Source organism: Agelaius phoeniceus, chromosome 6 (genome assembly GCF_051311805.1).
Source record: "Agelaius phoeniceus isolate bAgePho1 chromosome 6, bAgePho1.hap1, whole genome shotgun sequence".
NCBI lineage: Eukaryota > Metazoa > Chordata > Aves > Passeriformes > Icteridae > Agelaius > Agelaius phoeniceus.
This window is the reverse complement of record NC_135270.1, coordinates 48679476-48694324: the sequence shown is the minus strand read 5'-3', so window position 1 is coordinate 48694324 and position 14849 is coordinate 48679476. Positions and strand designations below refer to the sequence as shown.

General features: G+C 40.4%; 1 long non-coding RNA gene across 1 annotated transcript; it reads right to left on the bottom strand.

The window, feature by feature from the left end:
* Positions 1–2703: 2703 nt before the first annotated feature.
* LOC143694407 (uncharacterized) lies at positions 2704–6290 on the bottom strand. The gene is made up of 2 exons (XR_013182872.1): positions 5359–6290; positions 2704–4484 (listed from the first exon to the last, which is right to left on the bottom strand). It is a non-coding gene; the product is annotated as an uncharacterized LOC143694407 (long non-coding RNA).
* Between the last annotated feature and the right edge of the window lie 8559 nt (positions 6291–14849).

Sequence of the window (14849 nt, the reverse complement as noted above, 5' to 3'; positions counted from 1 at the left end):
GAATTAGAATAGAATAGAGAACAAGTTGGCAGTAATGGCAGAAGTGATCATAATGTGACCAGAAGCTTGGCTGAAGCCACCGACCCATATCAGTTATGCCATCTGGCATGTGACAAATTCATTTCAGTCATCACTGACTGGGGCTGCTTTAAAGTGAGAGATGGAGCAGTAAAGGGCTCTGGGTCTCATTGCTAGCTAGCACTGTGTTTCCAACAGAGTAGCCAGATTGTAATGTTGATATTTGTTCTTTCTTTCCCCAATTTAGAATAATTAAGATCTTGGGGAAACGAAATGTTGTTAAGAAGTACCGTGGTTATTTTATTGTACTGACAAAACGGTAATTTTCCTCTTATTCTGATAATTACGTCAACTAAGTCTGTGGATGTTTGCTTTATTATTACATTTGTCAGCATCTGTCACTGTAAAATCTCTGATAAATGCCCTCAATTTCTCTTCTAGAGTAATGTCATTAGCCTTTAAGTGAGCAAAATACTTAATTTGTTGCTATAGCAGTGGAGTTTGAGAAATACATGGTGACCTGCATAAAGAATTAGCACAAATTTGATCAGCATGCACTACAACTGTTAAAAAACCAGAGACTGGATATACTGCTCTAAGAGGCACAGTCTTTGTGACAACTGACACACCAAGTTTGTGGAAATCAGCGCCACTCTGGCTGAATTATATCTCCCCTGCAAACAGCTGGGGTTTTTTCTTATCTTTAATATCAGATTTTGCAGAATTGACTATACCACCTACCTACATGGCTAAAATAAAAGCACATTGTAGTGGTAGTAATGCTTTAGGAATCAGAATGACAAGTGTCAAAATATTGCCTTCTTAAACCTATCATAGCATCATGGCCCAAAGGCAAAGAAATGAACAGAGAAATCAAGAAAACCAGATACTTACTTTGCTTTAGTATTTCTACACTCAAGTGAAATCATTTGTAAGATGTCTCTGCTGGGAAAAAACAGTTACAGAGAGCAAAAGAAGGTGTGAGACTTTCCACAAGGAAGGGAAGAGAAAGCATGTGACACTCAACACGGCTGACATCCTTGGTGTTTTACCACACCTATATCAAGTTTGTGACCCAGGTGAAGACCCTGGCTCAGTAACAACTAAAGCTGACTGACCTTGCTCCTGATTTGAAGGCTGCCTCCCTAGAAGCCAGTGAGCTGTCTGGTCTCTCCTCCAAATTGGTTTGCTGTACACAGGAGTCTAGGAGCAGCCTAAGATGAGACAACAGCTGGACTATCAGAGACAGGAACCTTGGTGGAAACAGAAAGTGAACTAAATTGATAGAACTGGGACACTCCTGAAGCAGCCTGCAGGAAAGCTGCTGCACTTCACATGGGAATGTATTTTTTTCATCTACAGATCCTTACAAATTGTCCTATCTATTGCTAATTCAGGCTTCCTGACAATTGCATAATATTCCCCAACTACTTTTTACAGACCCAGAGTGTTTATGGACCATAAGCTGAACACTACTGGGCCCCTTAATTTAAGTGTAAGCTCATCCAGAGCATCCATCCTTAAGAAGAGACAACAGAGTGGCTGAAAGACACTTCCACTTACTCAGAACTATGAGTATTTTAGCTTAATTGTACACTGCAGCACATTACCATAATCACAAAGCATGTAAATGTTACAAAGTTTAGTTCAATACAAGATCTTCTGCCTTACCTGGAATGGCTGCTCCTTGTGTTCCTATGGAAGAACAGGTTTCAGCCACTTACCCTTAGGAATATATGTGTTACCTGTGCTACTTATAGTCAGCTTAAAACCAGCTTTGGTGCATCTGCAAGAAATGCAAACCATTGATGGAGAGATACCATGAGAAGCATGGCAGGGAACCATCCTTCAATTCTGTTTCCACCTCCTGCTACCCTGCTGCCTTACCTTGGGCAAGCATTTCATGTTTGGTGCTCCCCATCTGTGGAATTACAGGAAGGAGTCTCTTGCCTTTCTTTGCAAAGGCCTCTGCTGATGTCCACACACAGAACTCAGCATCACTCAGGGAGCCCTGAGTGGTACCAGGCAGGCTGCAGGCAGGGTCACTGCTGAGAAATGACAAACCTACCAACCATTTTCACCAAACACCTTGGGCAGCTGTAGGAAGCTTGAGGGAAAAAAGCAGCTCTTGGAGCCAGAGCCCTGGGACTACTGGCTGCATTTATCAGCCCAGTTCTATCTGAACTGTGGCTGGTTTAGACTAATAAATAAACACCTTTGCAATTGATGAAGAGCATAAGCTCATTCATACCACACTAACAGCAATGCCTGCAATGACCTGGCTTCTCTCCCTTTCATCTTGCTTTTCTATGCACCACATTCCCCAGAGCTTCCAGTCCCAGGATTAAAGATTCATTTGCAATCAGTAAAGAGAGCTACATGAACACTGAAGTATTTTTAAATGCCTGTAAAATGTAATCATTAGTACTTTTAGGAAGAAATGCTTGAAGTGGACTGAAAATCCAAAAAAAAAGTATTTGCGAAGAACACCTAAATTTTAAGTAGTTCTTAAAGGTAAGTAGTTTCTAAAAATTCTCACTGCTTCAATATAAACATCCCCATATATCTGTTACCTCATTTCATCAAACACAATTGTCAGTGCTTTACTCACATCCCCCAAGTATGTATTATAACCAGGCAATCTTATTACTCATTGTCATAATTTAAGAGGACCAGTACAACAACTGAAATGTAATATCTTATTGATTTATTTAGCATTACTAGGTGAGAGAAGGATGATGAAATCAGATACAGGACAAGCAAATACACTGAAATGTTCAAAGCTGATTTTTACAAAAAAATTCTGCAAAATAGCCTTATTATTCCAAAGGATGCACCCACAGTGTGCAGGATCAAAACTCCTTGTCCAAGTGCCTTGCAGTTACTGGCATTGCTTTTTCTCTGGATTCCAGGAACACAGGCACATATCCAACACTCATTCAAATCTGTGGGAAACTTTCCACATACACAACTGGGCTTTCACATCAGACTGTTCAACTAAATGACAAAGCTATCATTTCTCGGAAAAAAAATAAGTCAGTATTTCTTTAAACAGGATGAATGTTTCCATTCTCATCTGAAAACTTCAGTCATGGTTACAAGGCCGAAGGGAATTCAAGCCATTTATCTGAAAATAATACTTTGGAAGTACAGCAAGTACAACACTTACACATTCACAGCCCTACTTTAGGAATCTGTTTTCATATTAGATATTACAAATTACTTAATGGAATTTTAAATTATATTCTGCTAATACTTGAGCATAACAAAAGGTTGATATTCTGTATTTTCTTGCAAGACAGACTTGAAATTATTAGAAGACATTCTTTTATAACACATGTAACATGGCATAACAAGTATTATTTACTGCACTTTTCTCAAATTTAGTCTAGACTTCAAAGTATTTATCATAGTGATTGCAAATAGCAATCATGGAGAAACGTCTCAAAAATCTTAATCTAAAAACTGAAAGTAAATTTAAATACCTGACAATCATGACCTGCAGAAAAACATTTATCCTGGTGGAAGAGGAACACACCAAAAGAACACATGTAAAGATTAAAGAGAAACTCTCAAGAAAATCGTCCTAAATTCTCAGAGGTTTAGTATGAGATGATGATAATTTTTTTTCTCTCTATATTTTCCCATTTATTTACTTTAAACTTTTGATGGTACCTGTATGTGCTGGTGCAGAAAGGATGCAGGAATAATGACAAAGCCATGGATGAAAGGCAAAGAGTAAACTCATTTTTGTTACCTCACCAACCAGGGAACCACCAAAGCAGCAGCCAGGAAAGGCACACAAATGGGACTGCACAGGCACTGCAAAGCTTGGTCCATGGTGGAGGATCAGCCAACCTGCTGCTTTTTCCTGTATTTCAGGGACTCACACAAGTATAATTCACCATTGTGCTTTAATCTTGCCCACAGGAGGGCAGGATTCCCAAGCATGTTTGGTAGGGTGCCTCTAAGTCTACCACAGGCCTGTGTTTCCTAGACACGGATGTTCTGCTGTCTAAAACACAAGGTCAAACAGCAATCAGGATGATGGGTGTGGTTTTCAATGGCCAAACTGAAATACACTGGAGCAGGTTTACAGTCCTCCTCCTCCTCGCTCTTCCACTTCTCACAGGTCCTGATGGCAGATCCAGCCTGGTCCAAGGCTGCAGGAGATGGCAGAGCAGACCTGCCACTATTTTGTATCATTTCACCATTGTACATCCAGGTCCAGTTCTACAGTACCTGCAAAAGCTTCCTGGGACCTGGCCCATGGGATGGGTGACAGTGTGGGAATGGGGACTTTCAAGAGAGTCCAAGTTTGGAGTATTACAGTTTATTGGAGCCTTTACATCTTAATTTTGAAGGGATGTTCTCTATTTCTTTTTATAGCCTGAAAGGTGGCACAGAAACCATCCGGGTGGTCCAAGAACTGCCAGTGAAAATGCTGAGAATCCAATGATTGTCTCCTAAATTAAAGAAATAAGGTTAAATAAAGCTAAACAAATTGAAACGCTCCCAAACTGATATGTCCATTGCCAAGCAAATTATGTGGTATTATTGAACTTCTGCAGCTATAAATCCAGAGATGTGACAGGCTCTAAAGGAAAAATAATCCACAGAGGATTATTTTATGTGTTTGAACTAAAAGTACTAGCAATCTATGGCAGTTGGAAAAAAAAGTATCTTAGTCCATTCCATGCACCATTCCAAGATGCTTATACAAGACACATTTAAAACCATAAAAGGCACATTAAAAGATATTAGGTTTAGTTAGTTTCCTACAGGTTCTTAGTTTCCTACAGATTCAGTACATTTTGTGCCTATTTCTTGAGTTTTTTATAAATAAAATCTTTATAGAAATAGTATTATTGGCTTAATAGTTACAGTAGCACAGTTTACCACTCCACTATTCAGATAAAGGAGCTTTGGGTATTTACCAACACTGGGAGTTGATACAATAATGCAGAGAGTTGCTGCTTAATTTTTAGTTAAATAAATTGAGTTGGTCTTCTATAATCACATGGTGGAATACTTGTGCTGGGGACTATAATCAAAGATTATAAAAGGCACCCCACAGAAATGGATTTTGTGACATGTCTCTGTAGGATGCTATGTCAGCATTCCTTTCCTCTCAGGCACAAATTTCCCTTCTAGGAAGTGGAAGGAGACAAACTTATTTGAGGAGTGGAGGGAGCTCCTGGGCAGAGCTGGCTTCTAGTCAAGAAGAAGAAAACAAATATTTTCTATATGAAAAAGAACAGCAAGAGAAAGCTCTTCCAAGATGATAGGCTTGCATGAGAGGAAAAAAAGAAAAAAAAAAAAGGCTCAAACACAACTCACCAGCAGTCCCACTTTGTCCTCAGGTGGGGAGCTGTGGATCCAGCGAGTGCTCCAAGTGGCAGACCTGAAGCAGAAGAGCCGGGACCCAAAATGCTTTACAGGGCTCATTATTTTTATTTTAGCCCGAGGAGGAGAGAGCACAGCTGGGATATCCTGACTAACGAGTGACTACTGCTGCCGGGAATTTCTCAGCCCTCTGTTATCTTCTATTGCTCCAAGCCTGTAGAATGCTGAATCCCCTTCAATGAAGACTGCCTGACAGTGAAGTCCTTCGTTTTTAAGCTGGGTGCCAGCGGCAGCACCGCAGTCGCTGGGTGATGAGCAGCAGGAGCGTGGCCGTGCCCGCCGCCCGGAGAGCAGCACGGGGATGGGGCAGCGCCTTCCACGGCCTCATGGGGTTGTGCTGCTGAGCCCGGGCGCTGGGAGGAGTCTGTCTGTGCTGCTCATGCTGTGAGCAAAATGGAGAAAGCTGTCCGTCTTCCCATCTACAAAAACCTTAAAAGTCTTTTTCCCCCTGTCCATATGTGTCTACACGCAAATTGCTTGCACCCCAATTAAACACTCTCTGGAATTCCTGTTTGCAGTTCACTTACTACTTTCATTTAAGACACTGACCTATAAATGACCAGTACCTTGAATAAAATACTCCCCTGCTCCCACTGCAGAGAATATCTCCTTCGTGCACACCCTACCCAAACCATCATTAATCCATGTGCACAGTGGAGCTGTGAGGCTTCCCTGCTGAGAAAGCAGCCTTCCACAGCAGGGAAATGTGAAGCTACCTGCCTGGGCTCTGGATCAAAGCAAAATGTGTGATAGGGTAACAGGCAAAGGCAGAAAAATGTTACCAGCATTTGTGGTAGGAGATTATTTAAGCACACAGTGGCTGGGCAGACACAGAGATGGACATGTCTGCTCCTCTGCATGCAGAGCTGGAGAGCCACAGTGCCATGGCACTAAGCCCAAGCTTAGGAGCTGTTAGCCCAGGAACAAGCACTGTGCTAATTGAGCAACTCATCTTGCAAACTGGGGCTGGTTTATGGCTAGTCAGCTGTCAGCCACAGCAATCAGACATCTGACACAGCAATCAGCAATCAGACATCTGCATATCTGTTTAGAATGTGTTGCTTGTGCACTCAGAGCTGGAGAGGCAGGGCAGTAAATAATCCTCCCCTCAGCTATGGACTGTGCCATTTCCAGGATGGACATTTCTCATAGATGAAATCTGTGCCCGTTATATGCAGACGTGAAGATTTTTACTCAGCTGCAGTAAACAGGTGATTTATTCAATCCCCTACTCACTTCTAAATACATTTTATTAATTTTTGCTGTGCTTTCTCCTGCTTTTAATTATCAAATCCTGAATCAGATAACTATAGCATCCTCCTCTAGGCTATAAGTCAGAGTACACCCTTGAAGCTCACCTCCAAGACAGCTTGCAACACATTGATGGTGGGGAGAGCCTCAGCATAAGGAGTTTTTGACAACGACCAGAATATGTTAGCAAGGTATGAAGAGCAAAGAGTTAGAAGTCAACACAAACAAACAGTGCTGGATCAGTAATTAAACAGACATATCTGGCATGTTATCTGCCAGAGCTGTGGTTTGGTTATCTTGGTAAATTTAATTGCTTGATTTTATGGAGGATGAAACAAGGTTTTCTTTCTGTAAATTCTCCCCAAACACTAAATATCCTACCTGTCTGTAACAGATACAGAATTATCCAGAAATAAATATGTCTGAAAGATGTGTCTACAGTAACCAGAAAGCAAAAGACTGATTTACATTCATCAGCTGAGGCAATAGCAGCTAAGCACGTGGTGGATAACCCTAAGCAACCAAACTTCCTGTGCCAGACCTTCTGACAGCAAGAGATTGTCTTAGATACATTATATTTTAAAATAATAGGGTTTGAGTTGTGCTACTTGTTTTCAGGTATTTGCTTTTGTGTCTCATGTTCTCTACATTGACTTTCTTCTTCTCTGCAGCTGTGAGGATTGGAAACTTCAAAAATTTATGCTGAGATTCTCCTTTCTATCTCCTGCTCAGACTACTTTAGCGTTGATTCCTGTATTAAAATGAAATTAAGCACTGTCCTACAATAGCAACAGTGCCTCTAATTAATCTTGCCATGCTTGGCACTTATTTTTCAGCTTTCTGAACATTCACTTGAAAATGAGGTATAATCTTATTTTTCGATCAAATCTTCTGTGGGGATGAAAGGGTTAAAAAGGGTTAAAAATGAAAGGGTTAAAAAAAGGGTTGAAAATGAGATATAATCTCATTTTTCGATCCAATCTTCCATGGGGATGAAAGGGTTAAAAATGGAAGCTTGGCAAGGAGAGAGAAAAATAAGTTGTTTCTAACACGGTTTTCACTCAAAGACCAACCTAGCACCTGGGAGATATTTCTCTCAGTGTGAGAAAATTCATGTATTTGTGTTCAATTGGTGTTGTTTTCTGTCTGCTCTAGAAGAGCTTTCTCACCCAGATAACAAAGTGTTGTTAACAAACATAACAACATTCCTCAGACAGGCTGGCGGCCTTTTCGTAAGGGGGAAGGGAGATAAGAAGTTCAGAGATTGTAAAACACAGCCTGGGGAAGATTTGTGCAGCCCAAACCCCTTTTTTTTCTGTAACACAGGACTCAGGCCTAGCCACAGTTTGCCCCTGATAAAATGAGCATCGTATGTGTCTCTGTTTGATTTTGGAATCCTCCAGCCAGTGAGGTGCTGGAATAAATCTATTTTTTGCACTTCAGCTGTGAGCTGTGGTCATCTTGGTGTTTCCTGCATGTATTTGGTTCACACACCTGTCAGGAACTGTAAATCCAAAGCACTCTTCCCCATCACCACAGCCCCTGCTCAGGACAGTGCTGGGCACTGACAGCCAGACCACTGCTATTTCCACATGGCACTGAACAATATTTGTCCAAAGGGTTCCCCAAAAGGCTCAGCTGCTCTTGGCTCAGCCCTGGCCCTTTTGTTCATCCCTCTGTCTGTCTCATTCAGTGCCTGGGGATGCTCAGCCTGCTCCAGCCTCCTCCACACTTGCATTGCCAACCCTCCAGATAGCACTTACACACCACTCCTAAACACTAGGAGTTTTCTCACATTAAGTTTAGATTTTAAAAGCTTTTTGCTGTTCCTAGATTTGTTATTGATCCCTTCAGAATGGCAGGAGGACTTCAAAGCTCTCCTGGCACAGCTTATCCAGGTACTTTCTTCTTATTGGCTGCCAAAAAAAATACATTCTGTATTTTTCCCAACATATGTAGAATTTCCCCGAATCCCACAGGGTGGTCCTTGCTCCTTCACTCTTTCAGAGCCCTGCTTTTAAGAGTATTTGCTCTTTAGACTGCTGTCACTGGAATAACTTGCTGTTGAATTGCTGAGGTCCCTTGTTCATTGGCTGGAACCATTTCCTCACACCTGAGCTGGGAGGGCAGGTCCTAGGGCAGCTTCTCTGGCCAGGTAATAACATTCCATTAGTGATACAGGTAATAACATTCCATTAGTGCCAGTGCAAAGCACTTTCAAATAACATACAGAGACAGCACGACCCCCTGATTTGTAGCTCATTTTCTCCCTCATTTGCTCCTGGGGGAAGATTGTAGATGATAGTGTAAGGCTCTTTCAGCAGTTTGGTTTCTGTGTGGGGCCACTTGTTTATTTTATTTAAAAAGGTGAGTTGAGTGTGAAGGAAGATAATGCTGGGTTATATTTTCCATGGTACTTGGTTTCAGAATATCATCTGAGGAAACCAAGCCTACTGCACAGAGAATTGTTAACTTTCCCTGGACATAAACATTGAAATCCTTACTTTAAAAAGAACAGAACATACACATGTTGAAACTTCTCTAAAAATTATCATTCATTATCATGAATCTTCAGATCCACAGTCCTGATAAAATTACTCCAATGACATTATTGGAGAGAGAATTTTTTACCATTGGTGGTTTTGTGGGGTTTTTTCCCTGGTCTGTCTATAATAATATTCACACAAATAAATCTCTTGATGTTATATTTGAAAGACTATTTGTGATTGTCTTTGCTTTTTCACAGAAGAAAACATTTCAGTAGGAATGAACGAGTTTCTAACCTATCACTGCCTTAAAAGAATAAAGATGTATCAAGATACAGAAGAATTAAAAACATGATTCTTACAGCAATATAAATTTAGAACAATTGTACTGATGGTGGTATTTAACCTGTAGAATTATGGTGAAAAGTAAGAATTTTATTTGAAAATGAAGTAACTATAATTACCTTGAAGATTGTTGAAGGTTGGGGTTTATTTTCTTTTAATGAGAAATTTCTAACATTTTAACTTGCCCTACATAAGTTTCATATTTGGAAGAAAATAAATTCTATTTCTACTACTTGGACATATTTATTAGAACTGTCTTCAATAAAATTAAATACATTTGACATCTATAAATGTGCCTGATATCAATAATAAATATTTTTTCCATAAATTGCAACTCAATAATAATTACAGTAGAATAGAGAGGATTTGGTGGCAATTCTACCATGAGCTGCTTCTTTAGATACAGAACAACATGCTTTGCAATAGACACAATCTAGATGAGTTATTAGATAAATTCATAACCTTTTCTTTCTGAACCTTAGTGGAACACTTGTTTAAGCTGTATGGAAAGCACCTTTGGAAGAAAAGGTTGGATAATTTTTTTAATGCATCAATGGGATTTAGCCAAGGTGAATGGACCCCTAATGCAGGGGAACCTGTGTGTCCCCGAGTGTAGGGGGATACAATATAGGAAAATAAAGGTAGAATAGAAAGTAATCTTACCCCATTAAGGAGTTGCAGTTGAGCTAATTATTAAGGCTTGGGAACAGGCCTGAGATTAACAGGCTGCACCTGTAGCCAATCAGAAGAGTGTTATAAAAGAGGGGATTGGTTGGCTAAGGGAACTGGAGTCAGTTGGCTGCTGTGAGGACAAGGCAGAGTCAGTGCCTAGAGGAGCTGCCTATGAGACACATCAAGGAGGTACAAAACTCTAACAATGTGGAACCCTTGCAATATAATAACAACATCCAAGCTGCCACCTGGGTGTTTGTGCCTCTCTGGGGAGCACACCCCACGTGGGCATGGTAGAGCTCAGCCCCACACCTGTTTTGGAGAGCAAAAGCTTGAGTGGAGTTTCTCCTGAGTTTCTGGAATGTATCAGAGAGAAGAATCAAATGCTGGGATCAGATGCTGCATGTTAATTATCTGGAATACGTATTGCTGAAGAGCATTGCCCAAGTGGCCTTAATAACACTGAAGTCATCACTGTGTTTTGAATAAACAAACCATTTATAAGCTAATTATAGATAGCATTTTGCCTTGAGCATTTACTGAGTATTTGATATTGTACAGGTTGCTTCTGAGAAAAACTGAAAGCAGATATTTTTTTAACATAGTCCTTCTGAGAAAAACAGCTGATTAATTCTCATGTCCTTGAACACAGACATACAAGGCTTCTTGTTCACAATTCTACAGCTGGTTTGATTTTAAAGGAAAAAATATTAATAGTGTCATTCCTTTCAGCTCCTGTCTCCAGGGAATTCATCTCCCAGATTTTATTGAGATATCCAAGTTAGGAGTGTGGACACCATAAATTCTTCCTATCATTGTTTTTGATTTCTTCAATTGTGTACATCTCCCTTTTCTAGCAGTGTGCACCTAAAATCTGAATCTACAATGCATATTGCCTTCTTCCTCTATTGACTTTAAGAGAGGCTGTGCTCCTAACAAAGACAACTTGGTTAAGTAGTGACATTTGGTGGCCTGACTCAATGCCTGACTAGTCCTGGGCTCAGAAAATCATACAAGGTTTTCACAATTGGTGTGGGCTCTCTGTGTGGACCTATGAGTATCCATACCAATCAGTGAGAATGGGTATTTCTAAACACTTATGAATTTCCTGGAAAGAATGGCTGATATGATATTACTGCAAGTATTGCTTCAACATTTAATAAGTCTGCTATGCATAGTGTGTATAAAAAAAGGAGAAAGTATGTTCTTGAATTTGCCATGTATTACCCTAAGTACCATAGACATAATATCACTGGCATAAGCAAACAAGGGATCTATGTGCAAAGACATATAAATACTGAGGGGAAAATGGATGCAAAGAGGAAAGGAGAGAGAGGGGAGCAGTAAGGAAGGTTGTGAGGGACCTTGAGATCAGAGCCTGATTCTTCAGTTCCTATTCTCAAATCCATTTAATTTTAGAAATATCAGTAGTGGCAAATGAAGGAGTCAATCGCTATTGGTGTCACCCAGAGATCATTGTTAGAGGTTCCACTTAGGCACTGAGGTGCTGCAGAAATCGGGATGCTGCTCCTGCTTTCATAACCTAATTGCCAATTTGTGTAAGAGTTTAAGATAACTCCACATCCAATTGTCAGAAACTCATTCTCCATCCCAAATTTCATTTATGGCATGTAAAGGCTGAAGAGCAATCAGGCTCAGCCCTCTTGCTGTGAGACTGTTCAAGGGAAGAAAGAAGTGAATCATTCAGTTTATCAAAATAAAATCCCCTGTTTGGTTTACTGCCTGAACAGAGCACATAAGAGATAATGGAGACAACTTCCTAGGTGAATAGGTAAAGCCCAATCAAATGTTCATGTTCCTTGGTCAAGGGCACAGCACTCCAAAAGAACAATATGCTCTTAGGTTTTGATTAACTACATTAACAAGGAAAATGACACAATATGGAATTTACTTAACTGAGTTCAGATTTTGTCCTCCTACCTGAAGTGTAGGTAAGTAATACCAATGACACCAGAGCACCCAGAGCAGGTTTGACAAACTATTGCATAAAGCTTATTAGGAAGGGCACCGGGTGACATTTTGTCATTTACTTCAAGCTCAGTTAGATCAACAACAGCAAAAATAAACAAGCTGAGAAAAGAAATTCTAAACACATGAATACATTGATCTATGCTGGAATCAAGCATATTCAAAACCAAAACTTTTATTAAACAATGTTAATTTTCTATTGCTATTTCAATACATAGCAAGGTTTTAATTTACTTTCTTCTGGCTTTTTATCATGTCTTTGTTTTAAAATTGTAAGGCAATTTTTTTGTGCATGCTGTTTTGCTTTGAGTGTAGTTTAAACCTCTGACAGCCTTCCATCTTCAAGACCCATTTCACACTGTAGATGGCACTAATTCATTGTGCAACACCAAGCAGGCCCAGTTGGTTGGGTGTACAATGACTTTGCTCTGGTTTTGTTCTGAAGGATGAGATTTTTATCCACTTGTTAAGTAGCAGGAAAAACAATTAAAACTGGCTTGAAACCTGGGATAAAAGACATTCTCTGCTGTGGTTTTGGCTGCTGTATGCAGTATACAACATTTTTGTTCTGTAAGCTCAAACAATAGTCAATGGTGTAAGAGCTGGGGTGCAGGGGTTACTTAACATGACTAGGCTAAGATTTCTCCCACGGTTCTGGCACAGCTAAATCCAGTAAAGTCCCACTGAAAGTCTGAGCCTTTGAGTGGCACAGTGCTGTGTGATGGCTGCTCCTGGCTGTGCTGGGGGCTGACAGGCACTCTGACTCACCAGCCACTGCCAGGTGCTTCCTGGGAAGTGCCGGCACAGTAAGGAGGATGCTGCTTCCCATTCTGTTTCACATTCAATACAAAGCAACTGCTTGGAGAAAAACTAAGCATTTTGCAAGTTCTTCCAGCAGATATTTCTGTAGGTGGTTAAGACCCAAACTAGCTGCTGCTTTTATTTGCAATCACAAAAATAATCAATATATTGCTAACACTGGTAGAAGCAATGAAATGCTGAATTCCCCTGAAAGCTGTTTGACTTTCCTAAAGGGCCTTTATGACAATTTCAAGATTTATCCTTCATCTACCAGTCAGTGATAGTGTTGCTGCCAATCAGCTTTTTGACTGTTTTCTTGAGACACCAAAATTTGAGTACTTTACCTTGAACAGTATTTAGCTTTTCTCTTCTGTTTAAATGTAGATGAGACTCTTTTTTTTTTTTTCCTGTAAAGAGCAGTAAGAGAGCTAAGTACTATTTATATTTTCCCCTCAGAACCTGATGAATAAGCAAATCATAGTCAGGAGTCCCAGCTGGTATAAACTGGCACTCTACAACTGTGGACAGTGGCGCTGGGCCAAGCCAGACAGAGGGAGGAGACAACCCATGGTATGATTGTTCAACACACTGGATTTTGGACAATAAAAATTTTATCCCAAGAGCTGATTGTTATCAGCTAGAGGCTTGCAAAAGCAGGCTAGTCAGTACTTCCATTCATCCAATTTGCATATATGTACTGTGCCTACTTTAAAAGTCACCAGAGGTGATCTTTTTTCATGACGTCTCAAGAAAACATAATCTTTTGGCTTTTTTTCTGCTGTCATGGGTAGGCATAACAAAGTAATTGCCATGTTCACCAGTGGAGGATGCTGGAATCCTGGGTCCAGTCCAAAGCCAGGCCATCCATCTCAGTTGGTGGTCTTTGACATTTTTGTCTTCTGCTTGCAACACTGATTTTACCTGCAGTTTGCTTGCAGAGAATTATGGACTGAATGTGAATACTACCTGTAAGAATCTAAGGGTACATCTCTGTGCAGCAAAGCAATGCCCAATACCTTGCTAAATATCTGTACTGCTCCTGGAATTAGGTTAATATCCCCAAGCAGTGACGTAAGAGCCTGGCTGCATTAGTTCCATTGCTCTAATAAAAGACTTGCTCACTGTGCCTAATCCTGGATTGGTGTCTCCAGAGCACAGGTGTAATTCAACAGGGTATGGATTCCCAGGTTGGGTGCTATTCATACAGCAACACACAAACTACTGTAGGAGCTATGATAGAATCTAAACAAGTCAAATAAAGCAACTCTTTAGAAAGTGAAGTAGGAGGAGAACCAGACACCTAGGGGAAAAATTATCAGGATCTGACATGAATTCTTTTTTTTTCTTCCAATAAAATGAAAGGGATTGGTGGACTCACTGTCCCAACAAAACTCAGAGGCCTATCTTTACCCTAAAATACCGTTTTCACGGCCAGATTATGCCTTGACGTCCTCAGACAGCTGCAAAGGTCTACAGAAGCAGAACTGGTCTTACCAAGGTAATACCTTCTGGCACATTAAGCTCCTTTATTTTGAAAGTGGTGAGTAATGAGGTGAACACCACATGCAGCACAGCAAACAGTAGCAGCTTATCATTGCTTATAAGATTCATAGCAGAAATTAACTTTAAGGAGGGATTTAAAAAAATCTTTCACACAGATCTCCTCCCATATACATGGGATGGCCTAAGGCAGAGGATGAAAGTGCTTGGGAGAAAACAAAGATCACTCTGCAGTGAATGTTAACTTCAAAGGTAAAAAGGGAGACAGAGCCAAAATCTTGAAACGTAAGCAAAACCAGACTTTCAGCACATTATTAATTTAAATCACTGTGATGTGCTATCAATTTCAGTTTGCTGCATTCAGGGCTCACTTTATCTGCT